Source organism: Panthera leo, chromosome C2 (assembly GCF_018350215.1).
Source record: "Panthera leo isolate Ple1 chromosome C2, P.leo_Ple1_pat1.1, whole genome shotgun sequence".
In the NCBI taxonomy this organism is placed as follows: domain Eukaryota; kingdom Metazoa; phylum Chordata; class Mammalia; order Carnivora; family Felidae; genus Panthera; species Panthera leo.
This window is the reverse complement of record NC_056687.1, coordinates 102,199,292-102,218,516: the sequence shown is the minus strand read 5'-3', so window position 1 is coordinate 102,218,516 and position 19,225 is coordinate 102,199,292. Positions and strand designations below refer to the sequence as shown.

The 19,225-nt window shown below is 33.7% G+C and overlaps 1 long non-coding RNA gene across 2 annotated transcripts in view; it reads left to right on the top strand.

The window, feature by feature from the left end:
* The first annotated feature begins 460 nt into the window (after positions 1-460).
* Positions 461-19,225, top strand: part of LOC122230106 — a 45,812-nt gene continuing 27,047 nt past the window's right edge. For both annotated transcript variants that reach the window (XR_006207282.1, XR_006207283.1), the window contains exon 1: positions 461-538. This is a non-coding gene — a long non-coding RNA (uncharacterized LOC122230106). The remainder of the gene's footprint in view (positions 539-19,225) is intronic.

Below are 19,225 nucleotides of genomic sequence, written 5' to 3'. Positions count from 1 at the left end.
AAGCAGATTGCACCTGGATGCAATAAGGCTAAGTTTATTTCATGAGTCCTTTTAAGACCTTTTCATGTCATCTTAAACTACTTTAAAGTCCAAAATTGGGGGAGAAATAGCCAACTTTGTAGAATAATACTTGATAACTTTTACTGTGAGAATCCATGATTCTGTAGGGCATACAGGCCAGAGAGAACACAATTATCTACGGAAGCCCAAGAGTATCTGATTGTTTGGATACTATGAATTGAATAATGTCAGTGGCTAGCTCTCCCTGAAAATGGAGGAGGAACAATAATATTTTATATAAGACAAGGATTTCCAAAGCTCTTTTATACAGTCTCAACAAACTGGTTGCCCTTATCATTAGAGTAATAGATTGGAATTCCCAAGTTGAGAACTCAAAATCTAAGTGTGACATCAGCAAGATGGAGGATTATGAAACGCTAGACACTCCTTGTCATGGAGACATGGATTAACAACAACATTCTGATAAAATACGTCAGTGAGAAATTCAGAAAGCAGTTAAAAGGTTCCTACATCCCAGGTGAGAGCAAAACTAATTGCATCAAATCCCCAGTAGGAAATTTCTGACACTTTCTACTCTCTCAGGCTTCTACCCTCCAACCCCACATTAAGTGCAGTACATTTGGGAAGATACCTCCAATTCACATCTTCCTGAGGCAGGAAAGTCAAAAGTACATCCAATTGACATTTAGGGAGGCTAACCAAGGGACCACTTTTTGTCTCTCCTGTATCCAAGTACTGACAGGAACTGGGCACTTGGCTGAGGTCTCTGAAAACAAATATGTTAACTGTGCACTTGAGTCTGCAGCACCATAGATGAAGACTAGCAGTAATCCCAGTATGGTGATTTACTACAGGACCAGAGAGGGTGCAATATCACAGACACCAGGGGGATCCTTCTGAGCAGAAACTAGCAACCTTTTCAGATTGGAGATTACATCCAAAATCCCAGAGAATATGTACCCAGAAAAGGCTTGAAAGGTCTCCAAATCTCTAGCAGTAATGAGACCACAGGGTCTGAGATATTTGGCTGACTCTTCAAATGCTGAAATCCCAACAAAATATAATAAGACATGCAAAGAAACAGGAAACTGTGGTACATTCAAAGAAATATATTATATCCCAGAAGTTGAACCAGAAATTGAATTATCAAAGAAAGCAAAATTACCATTGTAAGGATTCTCAATTTAAAAGAGATCACAGATAGACAACTAAATGAAATCAGGAAAATGTATAAAAAGTGAGTGTATGACCAGAGGGATAGAAAATATTTATTAAAAATAAACAAATTTGGACCTAAAAGAATATAACTGAATTGAAAATTTTACTAGCAGAAACAACACCTAACTTGACCAGATAGAACAAAGAATCTGAATTTGAAGGAAAGACTTCCAGATTTACCAAGGCAGAAGAGCAAAAAGAAAAAAAAGAAGACACGTGAAAAGATCCTAAGGGATTTATAGAAGACCATCAATTAGAACCATGTATGCATTATGGGAGCCCCAGAGGGAGTAGAAAGGAAAAGGTGCAGAAAATTTATTTAAAGAAACAATGGATTAATTTTTTTCAAATCTGAGAGAGAAATGATCACATAAATTCAAGAAACTTAAAGAACTCCAACTAGGATAAATTTGAAAACAGCTACACCAAGACATGTCATAAGCAAACTGTCAAAATCACAAAAAGAAAAGGCAAGAACTTTCATGTATAAGTAAACTCAGATTATCAGTATTTCCCAAGAGAAACCTTATAGGCTATAGGGAATGAGACGTTACATGCAAAGTACTGGAGGGCAGGGGAGATTGCCAACCAAGAATACATTATCCATTAAAACTGTCCTTTAAAAACAAAGAAAAAAATAGGACTTTCCCAGGTAAACAAAAACTAAGGGAATTTGCCACCATGAGGCTTACCTTGTAAGAAATGCTAAAGAGTCCTTTCTACTAAAGTAAAAGATGATAAGCAGCAACAAAACCACACAAAAATATGAAATTCCCTAGGAAAGGCAAATATAAGATGGACCACATGTTAGGCCCCGAAATTTAACAAATTTAAGGAATATCAAAACTATACAAAATATCTTGTCTTAACAAATTTTAAAACATTGAAACTTATAAAAAGTATCTTCTCTGACCACAGTGGTATTAAACTAGAAATAAATAGAAGGAAAATGGGAAAATCCACTTGGAAACTTAGAAATGCCTTCTTACACAACAAATGGGTCAAAGAAAAATTATAAGAGAATTTAGAAAATATCTGAAGATAAATGAAACTGGAAACACAATACATCAAAACTTATGAGATGCAACAAAAGCCGTACCAAGATGAAAGTTTGTAGAGGTAAACATACTAAAATTTAAGAAAGAATCAAATCAATGACCTAATCTTATGCCCCAAGACACTCCAATAAGAACAAACTAAACCCAAAGTGAGCAGAAGGAAGGAAATAATAAAAATTGGACCAGAGATAAATGATAGAGGAGAAATAATAGAAAAAAATTGGTAAAACCAACAAAATGGACAAACCCTTAACAATCTAAGAAAAATAAGTAAATTCAGAAATAAATATTGTAGAACACTACTATAAACAATTTTTAACAATTATAGACAAAATGTATAACCTAGATGAAATGGATAAATTCCTAGAAACATATAACCTAAAAAATCGAGCCATGAAAAATACATAATCTGAACAAAACTACAACTTAAGGGCTTGATGCAATAGTCAAAACCTGGCAATATAAAAAAGTCCAAGACCAATAGATTCCCTAGAGAATTCTACCAAACTATTTTTTAACGTTTATTTATTTGAAAGTGAGAGAGTTTGAATGGGGGGAGGGGCAGAGATAGGGAGAGAGAATCCCAAGCAGGCAATGGAGCTAGATGTGGGACTGGATCCCACACTGAGAGGTCATGACCCGGGCTGAAATCAAGCATCAGATGCCTGGGGGGGGGGGGGGGGGGGGGGGTGGTGGGGGGGGGCGCCTGGGTGGCTAGGTGGCTTAAGCATCAGAATTTGGCTCAGGTCACGATCTCGCAGTTCATTAGTTCAAGCCCCACCTGGGACTCTGTACTGATAGCTAAGAGCCTGGAGCCTTCTTCAGATTCTGTGTGTATCTCTCTCTGCCCCTCCCCCACTCAAGCTCTGTCTCTGTCTCTCTTTCAAAAATAAATAAACATTAAAAAAAAAAAGAGTCAGATGCTTAACTGACTCAGCCACCCAGGTGCCTCACTACCAAATTTCTAAAGAATAACAGCAGTATTTCTCAAACTCTTCCAAAGACTCAAAGAGAAGATGACATTCCCAAACATATTTTATGAGGCTGGTATTACCCTGATAGCAAAACCAAATAAAGACACAACAGAAAAAAACAAAAACAAAAAAAAAAAAACACAAAAAACAAAAACACCTACAGACCAATATCCTTGAGGAATACTGATGAAAAGTCCTAAACAAAAAACTGGAAAACCAAGTTCAATAGCACATTTAAAAGATTATATGTCATGAACATATGGGATTTATATCTGGAATGTAAGATGGTTAAATATATAAAAATCCATGTAATTCATAGCATCAGTAGAAAGACAAAACCATATGATCATCTCATTAGAAACTGAAGAAGAATATGACAAAATCTATCACCCTTTCATGATGAAAACATTTAACTAGGAATAGAAAGAAACTATTTCAACATAATAAACACCTATATGAAAATCCCACAGCTAACATAATGGGGAAAGACTGAAACCTTTTCTTCTAAGATCAGGAATGAATGAGCAACACATTTTTTTCCCACTACTATTCCAAATGATACTGGAAGTTTTAGAGCAATCAAACAAGAAAAAGAAATAAAAGGCATACAGATTAGAAAAGATTTAAATTTATCTATATTCATATATGAGAATATATTATATGTAGAACATCCCAAAGACTTTACACACAACCACAAACAAACAATAAAAAGCCCTGGTACAACTAACAAATTAATTCAACAAAGTTGCTAGATATAAAATCAATAGCCAAAAATCAGTTGCATTTCTATACCTTAACAATGACTAATCTGAAAAGGAAATAAAGAAAAAAAATCTGATTTACTATAGTACCAAAAAGTAAAAATAAAACACTTGGGAATAACCGAGGAGGTAAAAGACTTAAATGACTTATACACTGAAGATTACAAACCATTGGTAAGGAAATCAAAGACAACCAAAGAAAGAAAGAGAAAGGAAAGAAAGAAAGAAAGAAAGAAAGAAAGAAAGAAAGAAAGAAAGAAAGAAAGAAAGAAAGAAAGAAAGACATGACCATAGATTATACCACTTACTATTTAAATGTCCACACTACCCACGACACAAAGCAATCTACAGCTTCAATGCAATCCCTATCAGAATCTCAATGTCATTTTTCGCAGGAATAGAAAAAAAAAAGTCCCACAATTAATATGAGATCTCGAGTGACCCCAAACAACCAAAACAACATTTTTTTTTCTTTTTGAAAAAGGAAGAGTTGGGAGGTGTCACACATCCTGGTTTGAAAACATACTATAAAGAAACAGTAACGAAGATGATGTGCTATAGGCATAAAATGTGTATATAGGCCAATGAAACAGAATGGAGAGTGCAGGAATAAACTCTTGCAAATATGGTACAGGGATTTTTGCCATGGTGCCAAGAATGCAAATGGGGAAAAGCAGTTTCTTCAATAAATGGTGGTGGGAAAGCTGAATATGCATATGCAAAAGGATGAAGTTGGAGCCATACCTTACATCCTATACAAAAATTAACTCAAAATGGATTAAAGACCTAAATATAAGACCAAAAACTATTAAAACTCTAGAAGAAAACGTAGGTTAAAAGCTTCTGGAGGTTGGATTTGATTTGATTCTTTTGATATGACACCAAAAGTATAGACAACAAAATTTTAAAAAACAGACTAATGGGAGTTTTACAAAAGAGCTAATGTCAGGAATTCACAAGGAACTTCTACAATTCAACAACAACAAAATCCACATAACCCAATTTAAAAATAGGTGAGACTTAAATATTTCTCCCAAGAATATTTACTAATGGCCACTAAGCACATGTCAAGATGTTCTCTTTTACTAATCATTAGGGAAATGTAAGTCCAATTACCTCACACCCTAAGGGTGGCCACTATCAAGAGAACAAAAAATAGCAAGTGTTGTTGAGAATGCAGAGAAATTGGAAACCTTTATACACTCTGGGGAATGTAAAATGTAAACACCATATGGAAACCAGTATGGAGGTTCCTAAAAAATGTAAAATAGAATCACCATACAATCTAACATCCAACTTCTGAGTACCCAGAAGAATTCAAAGCAGGATCCCAAACAGGTATTTGCACACTTGTGTTTATCACAGCATTATTCACAATTATCTAAGAGGTGGAAACAACATAAATGTCCATCACCAGGTGACTGGATAAAGAAAATGTGATATATACATAAAATGAATTATGCAGCCTTAAAAAAGAGAAGTCCTGTCACATGCATCAAGGTAGATGAAACTCCAGGGCTATATGTTAAATGAAATAAGCCAGTCACAAAAGGACAAATACTTTATGAGTGTATTTATATGAAATATGTAAAGTAATGAAGGAAACAAATAAGTATTTGCAAGAGCTGGAGGAATTCATGTTCAATGGGTAGAGTTTAAGTTGCAAAATTAAAAGGTTCTAGAGAGCTGTTGCATAGCAATGTGAACATATTTAACACCATTGAACTAAACTCTTAAAATTGTTATGATGACAGATTTAAGTTATGTGCTTTTTTATCATAATAAAAATCTAACTATAGTTTTGCTAGCAACATAGCCATAGCTGTTCGGCAAAGTGAACCCGCCATCTATCTTGAGAATAATGAAATGATAATCAGGATTCTGGTTTTCAAAATTCATCCTGGAGGTGGTTGTACAAAATCTATTTGGAGATATTTAAAAGAATCCTACTTTTTGCACTCTTTCCATATATACCGTGTACACAAAATTATCTTGGTTACATATTAGACATTTATCAGGAACATTTTCAGCTATTTTTGTAGATTGCTGAAGTTGATTGAGTATACTACTGGCGATTTGTTTTGGCTATGGTGGGTAATTTGATGTAATTTTTTTGCAAGATTCCATTTGATGCCTTATGATGTCATCAAATATTATCCTAAAGGCCCCAGAGATTATAATGTTATTTACAACCACATTTTCCAAATATTTCTTTTCTGATTTTGGAGATGATTGCTGAGCCATCATGGGTTCTTTGATACTCTCCAAAGAGCACTTTATTACCTGGGTAGATTTTAGTGATTGCTCCCTTTCTGGTATAAAGGTCAGCTGAGGCATTTCGTAGGTATTACTCCCTTTTGTATAAGGCTTTACCTTTATACATCTAGGCAATAGAGCACTTAAAATATACTCAATCGTTATAAAAAAATAATGTTTATTTTTGAGAGACAGAGCGTGCGCACGCGTGCACAAGTGGGTGAGGGGCAGAGAGAGAGAGGGAGGCACAGAATCCAAAGCAGGCTCCAGGCTCTGAGTGGTCACCACAGAGACCCCTGTGGGGCTCAACCTCACAAACCATGAGATCATGAGCTGAGCCAGTCAGATGCTTAACTGACTGTCACTCAGGCCCCCCAAAATATCTTTACTCTTAATTAAGTTTCTGAGATCAAATAATCTTGCGGTTTCTGTATTATCCCAAATCATGGCCTACTCCAAAAGTATTGCTTCTATCAGCAATTAGCTTTCTTATTTATTTCCACATGCTTAGCAACCTCAGTGAATGATGAGTGAGTTCTATAATCTCAACTGAGGTTTGTATCTGGTAAGGGGACCTATTCTAGGGGTGAAATCAGATTTGTTGTGTTGTATAATGCCTGACGTTTTCCTGTTCACATCATAGACTATGGTCCCTCAAATACAGAATTTTCTAGGGAGGGCCATTTTAATAAATGTACTTGAAAAATGGACAGTTGTCAGAAAGATGGTAGGACATTAGTGAGTTTTCCCTTCTTTTAGTAGTAAAAGGAAAGTTGGATGGAAATGTTAGAGGAATAAAGGGATAGAAGAATTTACCTCCAAGGTATAAACCATATCCTAGGGGATTTATTACTTTTGACAATATTGACACATGAATTGGAAGTTTAATATTCTTTATGAGCTAAAATAGGAGGTAGGTAGTTGTAATCAATCTTAGAGGTCCCCTCATATTTAATACAAAGAGGTCATTTGCATATTTGGATAATATGAGAATTACAGGGAAATCTATGGATCCTCAAGGTCTTAATACTTGAAAAGTACTAAGGACAGTGCCTCAGTAAACACCATAGACATAAGTGTCTCAGTATATTGTTGTGTTTTCCAAAAAATAAATGACATTTTTTTGTTGCAAAGGGACACTCATGTAAAGATTATAGACTGGGGCATGGGAAGTATCCATGGGTTATTGAAAGCAGACTCTGAGGCAGAACTTGTGTGACAATGACAGATGTTTGAGTTTCATATTCCCATACCTTCATCTATCAAAAATTTGTAGACTTGTTATTTAATATTTAGATGAATATCTCCATGATTATTTAAAGATAAAGTAGAAAGTTGGGCACTTGATTCTCATTCAGATCACCTTCACTGATCAGCCGCTTAAGTTTATTTTTCAGTTTGTTTTTTTTTTTAGTGAACAGGACACTTTCTTATAGAAACAACTGCTTGCAGTTTCTGCCGGTGCCTTCTTAAAAGGCTCTCTTCTCTCATACATTCCTGTATATGTAATGACCAGAAGGGATCACCTATTGTTTTGTTTGTAAGGCTATCAGCATCAGTTTTTCCTGGGTCTCATTCTACTTTATTCTCAATGTTCAGAAAGTAGTTGGAGGTCTGGCAATGGGACAATCTCCTGTTACAGTTTTGATGTAGTTTAATCTCTCTGTTTCTGGTTAAGGCTAGTTACAAAACATGAAGACAAAGATTGGACACATCTGCTTTGAGAATGTACATCTGGTTGGTGCATAAAAGGATTAACCTATTCCTGAAGTCTTTTCTTTGCTTGTAGGACTGTATTAAAATATAATCTATTTTCATGAATCCAAAGATATTATAGAGAATTTTTAGCATTTTGAAACCACCCTAGTTCCTTATGCAAAATGGGGTCTCTCAAATCAGGATCTTCCTTTTCTTCATTAACAATCCATTACATGCATGTGAGATTCATTCTTAGAACTACTCTAAATTCTTTTATAAATTGATGTTCATCTTTTTGGGTTTTAGGATTTTAACATTATCTTCCACCTATTACCAAGACAAGGTCTTAAAATAAGCTATAAGGGGCTTGTTTTATTCTAATTATAATTCAACTTTAATAGGCAATTAGGCATTGGAAGTTTCATTCTGGGGGAGGGGGGTCAGCTGATAGATCAGTTAGAAAGGTAAAGGCAGAAAGCCATGGACTCATATATGATACGGGAAGGCATATGTTGGAATAAAAACCATTAAGTTCAATTTATTGTTTGGGGAATGTAAAAGAGTTAAGTTCTTCATATACTTTGCCTTTGTGACACAATTTAAAATAATTTTGTAATCTGAATCTATTTGGAAGCTTTCTTACATCAGTTAAATGCAGAACATTGGATGATTGGGGTTTTACTTTTTTTAATTCTAACTTATTTTTCAGATGAATAATTTATTTTATTTATAAGTTTAGATTTGGCAAACAGAGGAAGAAAAGGGTCTTAGTGAACAAATCTATTTTTTTTTTGAAAAGCAAGCGGTTTTGGATTTTTGTTTTTTGTTTTTAGTGTGTAATTTATTGCCCAATAGGGCAACTGTTGCCCAGATGAGCAAACTATTTGCCTAGATAAATTGCTTTTCAAGAATTTGCTGAAGCAAATTGTAAAGTTATTTATTGGTTTGTGGACTCATTTTCTGGGCAAGCATTTACTGAAATAAATACCTAAGTTAGGCTGATAAAGACTGTCTATGTTCTAAGTCCCAACAGTTGAGTTATATTGAAACACATGGTATCAATTTCACAGAAAAGTGTAAATCTTCTTTTCAATTATTAAAGCAGGCTATTGGTATCATTGGTCCTAAATTTATTGGGGGAAAAAAAAAGGTAGAGTCTGCATACTCTATCACCCAGATCTTTGGGAAACATGAAGTTATACAGGAATTTTATATATAAAAATCCATACATACTATGTAGTAAAGAATTTAACCTGCCCAAGGAGAGGTCTGGCCTTTTCTTTCAGCTCCTGAGAGGTAATCACTAATATTTTGGAATATCCTGCCTGATAAAAGTGCTTGTTTACTTGGGGGCCTTGGGACACACTAAGTTGTCTACCATTGTGATTTCTGGTAAGGATCCCAGTCTTATTGTATCAACTGGACCACCAGATGGCCTGGAGGGTGAGGTCAGCCATGTGGACAGTTAACCATGTCCTGGTGATAAAGTCCAGGTAAAGACTCTACCCATGATGTGTCCTGAGTAACCTCTTGTTGCCAAAACTACATGCATTTGTCATACATAATTGCTGGAAGGAGAGGGCAATTGGAAACTCCATGTTTGGAAACTTTTAGATGCTGCCCATGGGTCTCTTCCCTTCACTGATATTAATCTGTGTCTTTTTATTATAACAAACCATAAAAGTGAGTATGACTGCTTTCAGTGAACTCTGTGAACCCATCCAGGAAATTAACAAAGCTAAGAGTGATCTTAGCAACCACTGAATTTGCAACCGGTGTCAGAAGTGATATTGATCTTGTGGTCTGTTTCATAACTTTGCATATACATATATACATGTATATATTTAATATATGTATGTGTATATACATATATACATACACATACATACATATATACTTGCCTTCCTCACTTTTAATATATGAAATATGAAAATGTTACTTTTATAGATGCTACATAGTGTATATCTATCATACAGATGTATCAAGAATTCAATCATGAAAAATAATTCATCTTTTAAAATAGTCTTGCAGAAGTTTTCATTTACGAATGAGCACTAAAATATTATTATTTTGAGGTTTTCTAGTTTATTTTCATATAATTCAGTCAAAACTGTATAAAATATTACATCAGTGCTCTCTTGAAATGCTTACACATAGTTAAATATAGATGTATTATTATTTCTCTATTTTAAAACTTTAAAGGCATTTCTTTAATATTACCCAATTTTTCTTATAAAAAGATTTGTATGATAAACAATTTCTTTCATTCAAAAGAAATAGAAACTTGGTTTAATTTAAAGGGAAAAATATGACTGCAGATGATTTTCTCTGTAAGATTTTATTTTCCTTTGGTTAATTGGGATAATTTTATTTTACTTTAGCAACCAGAAAACTAAGAATCAAATTGAAGCCCAATGTAAAATATAGTCACAATCAGATAATTAAGGTTAAGTCCTTTAATATCTGTATCTAAATATTTTCCTAAATGCTAGCACAATGTTTCTGAAACAGAACTGATTATTATTTACTAATGGCAAATAATGCACCCCAGTTTTCCTATGCCATAATTTCCCCCCTCTAGTGTGATGTGATGAGAAGCAGATATCACCCTAATATACCAGGTCAGGATTATAGGTAAGGAATAATAATAATAAAAATGAATCTGTGCTTTTATTAGAATTGAGAGACAGCTGATGTTTCACCCCTTCCCATTTTGAGAGTCTCCTTAGGAACATAAGGAGAAGGTCCTAGGTCCTCTTGCTTTGTAATGTAAATAAATTTCATCAGGGGAAAGGGTATGGTGCCTGGCTGGCTCAGCACATCACTCTTTTTTTTTAAATTTTTTTAATGCTTATTTATTTTTGAGAGAGACAGAGTGCGAGTAGGGAAGGGGCAGAGAGAGAGGGAGACACAGATTCTGAAGTAGGCTCCAGGCTGTCAGCCCAGAGCCCGATGTGGGGCTTGAACTCACAAACGGTAAGATCATGACCTGAGCTGAAGTCAGACACCTAGCCAACTTACCCCCCAGGCACACCCTCAGCACACCACTCTTGATCTTAGGGTTGTGAGTTCAAGTCCCACATTGCTCGCAGAGATTACTTAAAAATAAAATCTTTTTTAAAAAAATTCTTCACTGGGGACGTAAACCTGGAGTTTCCAGTCTTACAACCCAGGTATGTCTCTGCCACTGCTTTACCAACTGAGTTTATGTAATATTCTCAATCCTTTATTGTTGTTTCAAAAATATTCACAGCATCTTCACTGGGAGTAGAATCTATGTCAACAAGCCACTGATTTTGATCCATAAGAAGCAACTCTTTCATCCTTTGAAATTTTATCATGAAATTGCATGATGTAAATTCATTTACATCTTCAGGCTCCCTTTCTAGTTTTCATGCTATTTCTACCACATCTGCAGTTATTTCCTCCACTGATGTCTTGAAACCCTCAAAGTCATCTGTGAGGTTGAAATCAGTCTTCCAAACTTCTGTTCATGTTCATTTTTTACTTCTTCCAAGAATCCATTCTAAAAGGTTTTCAATGTACTTTGCCCAGATTCATCAGAGGAAACATTATCTATGGGAGACAACTATATTTCTTCCACAATAAGACTTGAAATTTGAAATTACTTTTTGATCCATGGGTTGAAGAATAGATGTTTTGTTAGGCATGAAAATAACATTAATCTCATTGAATTTCTTCATCAGAGCTCTTGGATGGCCAGGTGTATCATCAGTGAGCAGTCATATTTTGAAAGAAATGTGGTTTTTTTCTCTCTTTCTGAACAGTAGGTCTCAACAGTGGGCTTAAAATATTTAGTAAACTATGTTGTAAACAGATGTGCTTTTACTCAGGCTTTGTTATTCCACTTCTAGAACAGGAGCAGAGTAAATTTAAAATAATTCTTAAGAGCCCTAGGATTTTTGGAATGGTCAATGAGCATTGGCTTCAACTTAAATTCGCCAGCTGCATTAGCCCCTAACAAGAGAATCAGCTTATTTATTGAAGCTTTGGAGCCAGACATTGACTTCTCTCTAGCTATGAAAGTCGTAGATGGCATCTTCTTCTACTAGGAAGCTGTTTTCACTTATACTGAAAATCTTTTGTTTTAGTGTAGCCACCTTCATTATATTTAAATATTCTGGATAACTTGTCACAGATTCTACATCAGTACTTGCTTTACCTTGAACTTTTGTGTTATGGAGATGGCTTCTCTCCTCAAACCTCATGAACCAACCTGTGCTAGCTTCCACCTTTTCTTCTGCAGCTTCCTCACCTCTCTCAGCCTTCATAGAATTGAAGAGAGTTAGGGTCATGCTCTGGAGTAGGCTTTGGCTTAAGGGAATGTGTGATTGGTTTGATTGTCTATCCAGACCACTCAAACTTTCTCCATATCAGCTATAGGCTGTTTTGCTTTCTTTTCATGTGTTAAAAAGTAGTACTTTTCATTTCCTTCAAGAGCTTTACCTTTTCATTCACAACTTGGTTGTTTGGTGTAACGACCTAGTTTTTGGTCTGTCTCAGCTCTCAACAAGCCTCCCTCACAGAGCTTAATCATTTCTAGCTTTTTATTTAAAGTAAGAAATGTGTGACTCTTCCTTTCACTTGAACACTTAGAGGCCATTATAAGGTCACTAATTGGGCTTAATTTCAACATTGTTGTATATGAGGGAATAGGGGGACCTTAGGAGATGGAGAGAGATGGACCAGTCAGGAGGACAGTCAGAATACATGCAACATTTATTAAGTTCACCATCTTATATGGGCACAGTTTGTGGAACCCCCAAAATTACAATAGCAACATCAAAGATGACTGATCACAGATCAACATAACAAATATAATAATAATAATAATAATAATAATAATAATAATAATAATAAAGCTTAAAGTATTTTAAGAATTACCAAAATGTGACATAGAGACACAAAGTGAGTAAATGCTGTTGGATAAATGGTGTTGATAGATTTGCTCAACAAAGTTTGCCACAAGCCTTCAATTTGTAAAAAGTACAGTATTGGTGAAGCACAATAAAATGAGGTGTGCCTTTATGCCACTTAAATTTTTGTTTTCTGTTTGTTTCTCCATTTTTGTAGAGAAAAATATTTAGTCTCTCTGTGTTCTCTTTCCTGTGGGTTCATTACTTAGTAGAATTCTCTTTTTATGGTTTTTCTAAGGATTGTTTTAAGTATACATTACATCAAATGCAATGTGTGCAACGTGTGTATGCATTACATTATATTAGAATTGATTGTTGCTATTATTTTAGAGTTTTACTAAAGTGTAGAAATCTTATGTCTCTTACTATGCCTTTAGTCTTCCTTATTTGTAACTGTCTTCAATATTGCTATAATTTTTTTATTTAACCACCAAGCAAAATTTAGAAAACTCAAAAGAAGGAAAATCTATTGGATTTACCTTTACTTACGTTTTCCTATTGCTCAAGATTCCTTCTTAATCATTCTCTGAGTGTGTTTTCTGACAACAAATTCTCATTGTTTCTTTGTATCTGAAAATATCTTGATTTCCTTTTCATTCCTGAAGGATATTTTAACTTGATATAGGACTCTGGGTTGCCAGTTCCTAAGAAAGGAACACTGATGTATCACTTCCTTCTGGTCTCCATAATTTATAATGAGAAATTCACTTTCATTTGAATTGTGTTTCCTTCACTGATGAGGTTTTGTTTCTCTCTCACTGCTTTCAGTATCTTTAGTTCACAGTTCTCTCCGACACCACCTGGGCATCTCTGAGGGTGGATTAGGGAATTTTATTGTATCTTTGTAAGTGGTGGACATCTAGCCTCTCTACTCAGCTTTTGGTGGTATGGATTGGGGTGGGGCCAGTACTTGCTGTGTTGTTTGTCTGTAGTCTAGCAGTTTTCTAGAAGTTTTCTGTTGTCCAAAGCTGTTCCTTTCCTTGTCCTTTAGATACAGACAGCAGGAATTTTGAAGGATTACTTGCTCCCATTGACATTTCTGAGTTTGTGGCTTCTTCAGCACAAAGTATGGGAATCATGTGGCAAAAACAAAACTTAAGACCTCAACACTGTGTCTTCCATTGGGTTGCAAGATCCATAGCCAGTCTGGTTTTGTATGTAATGTTCAGGGGGTTTAGTTGTATTTAATGAGAGAAATGTGCAAAAGTATGTTTCCTCCATCTTTCTGAAAGTGAAATCCTTCCATTGGCTTTGTAGATGGCATTTGTTTCTTTCCTCTTTCTTTCCATCTGTCATCTATATATCATCTATTATCTATCTGTCTCCAAAATGTTCCAAAATTATCTTTGGTTCATTATTCTATAATGCCTCATGCATTCCCCTCCCTATTTTCATTTTTAAACAGATTCTACACAAAAACTGTGAGGAAATCTTAAATCAGTTTTGTTCTGAGTATATGTGCAGGAAAATGTGCTCAGTTTGCTAGTTTTCTTTTATGGCATATAACATAATAGCTATACTTATTTATAGTCCATTATTCTGCAAAATAATTTAAACACCAGAGGGTTAAGTATGCAGTGACTTCCAAGGTGTATCTAGGAAATGTAATCTAATCAGGCAACTAAGATATACCCTCCAGCAAGTAGAGTATATGAAACTGTTAACCTAAGGTTAGAAATAATTTCAGAGGGAATGACTTCCAATTAAATGCAATTCCTGTCTCAGTGTAGGCAGAATCAGCATTGTACATGCAATTTTATGCATTGCAGAAATAAAACATCATCAACAAGTAATCAAAGATTCTAAACCTCATGGCCAGATTTTTCTTCTTTTCTGTTTTCTAGATGAACTCAATTTCAATCTATCTAGGACCATTTCAATAACATGGAAACATTTCTAACACAGATATCTATATTACTAAAACTGACTGATTTACATAATCAGCATATCATCAGATATTGAGTACTGGGAATACTTGTAAAAAAATGTCTAGAGCTAGAAACACTTTGTGAACAATACTGCTTGTACTATGGTTCTATAATAGTGACCAGCTGTACCTATGGAACAATCTCATTTGGTTTTTATTACTTTTTATTTTTAACTTTAGCACTAAAGTGCTGAGACAGCTAAGTAAGCACAGAGCACTTTTTGAATACTAATCTCTTAGATAGCAACCTCTGTTATAGCAAATACATTTTTAATGGAAAAAAAAGAAAGTTTGAACACTAAATTAATTTAGAATTTACCTTTTTTTCTTATGAGATGTAAATTTTCTACCTCGTGATTATTCTTTTTATTACTTTAGTAGAGTAAATGTCATTTGCAGAACTCGTGACCTGCTACAGAATACTATTTATAGCAAAAACAACTGCTACTTTAATCATATTGACACACTTTATGGCTATGCTGTAAAGTATTTTTTATACCTGACACTTATGACAGAAAACCAAATCAAACTAAGCCTTATGATTGCTGTTACTCTCTGAATATATGAAGCAGAAGAATGTAATAATAACTGAAAATATATTTTCAGGAATTAAGTATTCAAGAACAAGTAAAATAAATATTTAAATTTGATCAGAAACAATATGTAATTAGAAAGTGAAAGAATAAAATCTCTATCAAGTATATGATTATGCAGGTTATATTTTTTATAATTTGGAATAGGGCATATTTTCAATTATTTCTAATAGATGAAAAAACCAGAATTAATCATCTAAACATTATCATGAACTTATTTCCTTGATTCCTCAATATTCTTTAATATTTACGGAAGCTAATCACAGGTAAATTGGTGCCTAGGCTATTATTAAAACATCAGTTTAAATGCCCTGTTGTAGTAATTTTAAGTGTTCACTATACAGTGATCTAGCCATCTTTATTCTTAAGGAATGTGCAAATTTCCCAAGGTAACTTATATTTGAAATATCACCAGCAATTTCACCATTCTCTACTTAAGTTGATTAGGTACATCTAATTTAGTGGTGGGTGTCACCACATAAATATATGGGGACTGGCCAAAATCAAATAGTCTCCTTTAAGAACTGATGTCATTTTAGGGTAAGTCAGATGATTAACTGAAGGAAAGAATAGAATCTGAAAAAGTATCAGGTATTGCTTTCTGGCCAATTATTTCACCTAAGCAAACACATCAGATGGGAGATACAAACTCTTTTGATCTCTGTGTTATATATTATTATTGAGATAAACTTTTAAATAATGTTTTATTGTCTACAGGGGGAAATTTTAAGTTTTCATTTTTATCAGTGACTCAAGTATTTTTCCTAAATACTGAAATAAGTGCCTTATGTGAAATATTTTATTGTATAGCATTGTATTATTATTTATTATAATTGTAATGTTAAGTCTATATTTGTTATGGGAAGTTATTAATTTGTATGTACCCTATATAGATAGACTTACACATTTGTGTATGTGTATACATATGTGTGTATAGATACAAATATTTTATATATAAGAGTTTGCTTTCCCCAGCTTTCACACTGTATTAGTAAATTTAGATTTTTCTTTGACCCTTTTATTATGTAATCTAATTTTCATATAATTAATAACATTGAATTTATGTAGCAAAAATACCTTTACAAAACAGACAGTATTAAATTATTTATTATACAGCAAAATGTTTTCTTTTTTATTGCAGATGGTTGACATACAATATTATTAGTTTCAGATGTATATCATAGTGATTTGACAATCACACACGTGAAATGCTCACCACAATCATCACAGTACCCTCTGTCACCATACAAAACTTATTGCAGTATTATTTACTATATTCTGTACTTTCTATCCCTGTGAATTATTTAATTTATAACTTGAAGTTTGTATCTTTTATCCTCTTTACCTATTTCACCAATTTATCCACCTGTCACTGGCGACAGTTTTTTTCTCTGTATTTGTGAGTCTATTTTTTGTAGTTTTGTGTTTTGTTTTTTAGATTTCACATATACGTGAAACCATACAGTATTTGTCTTTCTCTGTCTGATATACTTCTCCTAGCATAATACCCTCTAGGTCCATCCATGTTGTCACAAATGGCAAGATTTCATTCTTTCTTCTGGTGGAGTAATATTTCATTGTATAAATACACAACATCTTCTTTATCCATTCATCTATTGATGGACATTTAGGTTGCCCCAATCATGGCTATTGTAAATAATGCTGTAATAAACATAGAGGGACATATATATTTTTAAATTACTGATCTTGCTTTTTCAGGTAAAAAACCTGAAGTGTAGTTATTGGATCATATGGCATTGCTAATTTTACTTTTTTGAGTAACCTCTATACTGTTACGCATAGCAGTTGATCCAATGTACATTCCTAACAGTGCATGAGGTTTTCTTTTTCTACACATGCTCATCAACATTTCTTATTTTTGTCTTTTTGATACTAGCTATTTCTGACAGGTCTGAGGTGATATCTCATTGTGGTTTTGATTTGCATTTCCTTGATTAGTAATGTTGAGCATCTTTTCATGTGTCCATTGACCATCTGTATGTCTTCTTTGGAAAAAAAAAATGTTTATATACGTCCTCTGTCCATCTTTAAATCAGGTGTGTGTGTGTGTGTGTGTGTGTGTGTGTGTGTTCAGTTGTAGACATTTTTTACATATTTTGGATCTTAACCCCTCATTGGATGTATCATTTGCAAATATGTTCTCTCATATTTGAGGCAACCGTAGGTTGCCTTTTAGTTTTCTTGATGGTATCTTTCTCTCTACAAAAGTTTTTTTTTAGTTTAATGTAGTTCCATTTGTGTATTTTTGCTTTTGTTTCCCTTGCTTGAAAAGGCAGATACAGAGAAATGTTTCTTAAGGCCAGTGTCAATGAGATTACTGCCTATACTTTCTTTTAGTTTTATCGTTTTAGGTCTCCTATTTAGTTTTTTAATCCATTTTGAGTTTATTTTTGTGTATGATATGAGAAACTGTTCTAGTTTCATTATTTAGCTGTCCAGTTTTCCCAACCCTTTATTAAAGATACCATATTTGCCCCATTGTATATTCTTGCCTTATTTCTCATAGATTAATTGCCCATATAAGTGTGAGTTTGTTTCTGGGCTCTCTATTCTATTGATCTGTGGGTCCATTTTTGTGTCAGTACCATAGTGTTTTGATTACTACAGTTTTTTTCTTTATTCTCAAGATAACTTTGACTATTTGAGGTTTTGTGGTTCCATATAAATTTTAGGATTATTTGTTCTACTTCTGTAAAAAGTACTATTATTATTTTGATAAGGATTACATTGAATCTGTATATTGCTTTGGACATTTTAACAGTATTTTCCCAATTCATGAACATAGTATATCCTCCCTTTATTTGGGTTGCAATTTTTTTTCATTAATGTCATAGTTTTCAGAGTACAGGTCTCTCATCTCTTGGTTAAATTTATTACTACGTATTTTATTCTTTTGCTACAAAAGAATATTGTATTCCTATTGTAAATAGAATTGTTTTCTTACCTTCTATTGTACTTTATCAGTATATAGAAATTCAACCAATTTCTGTACATTTTTTATCCTGCAACTTTACTGAATTTATATCTTCTAAGTTTTTTGGTACACTCTTCAATGTTTTCTGTGTCAAGTGTCATATCTTTGGCAAATAGTGAGATGTTTTACTTCTTATCAGTTTAGATAAATTTTCTTTTTTGCTATGTTTGTTGTGGCTAGGACTTCTAGTCCTATGTTGAAAATTAAGTGGTGAAAGTGGACATCCTTGTCTTATTTCTGATCTTGGAAGAAAAGATTTATCTTTTCACCATTGAGTATGATGTTATTTGTGGGTTTGTCGCATATCGCCTTTATTATATTGAGGTATTTTCTCTCTATAGCCACTTGATTGAGAGTTTTTATCATGAACAGACATTGAATTTTATCAAATGTTTTTTGTATTTGTTGAAACAATCATATGATTTTATCCTTTGTTTTGTTGATGCAGTGTACCACATTAATTTGCAGATATTAAACCATGTTTGCATCCCTGGAAGAAATGCCAGTTGATCATATTGAATGATCCTTTTAATATATTGTTGGTTTTCTCATATTTGGTTGAGGATGTTTACATCTCTGTTTGCCAGGATAATTACCTGTCATTTTTTTGTAGTGTCTTTTTTTTTTTTTTTTTTTTTTTGGTTTAGTATCAGGGTAGTGCCAGACTTATAGAATGAATTTAGAAGAATTTATCCATTTTTGTGGGGGTGGGTAGTTTTAGAATCAGTATTAACATTTTTCTTTTTTCTTTTTCTTTTTTTTTACTTAAATTGATGATGTATTTTAT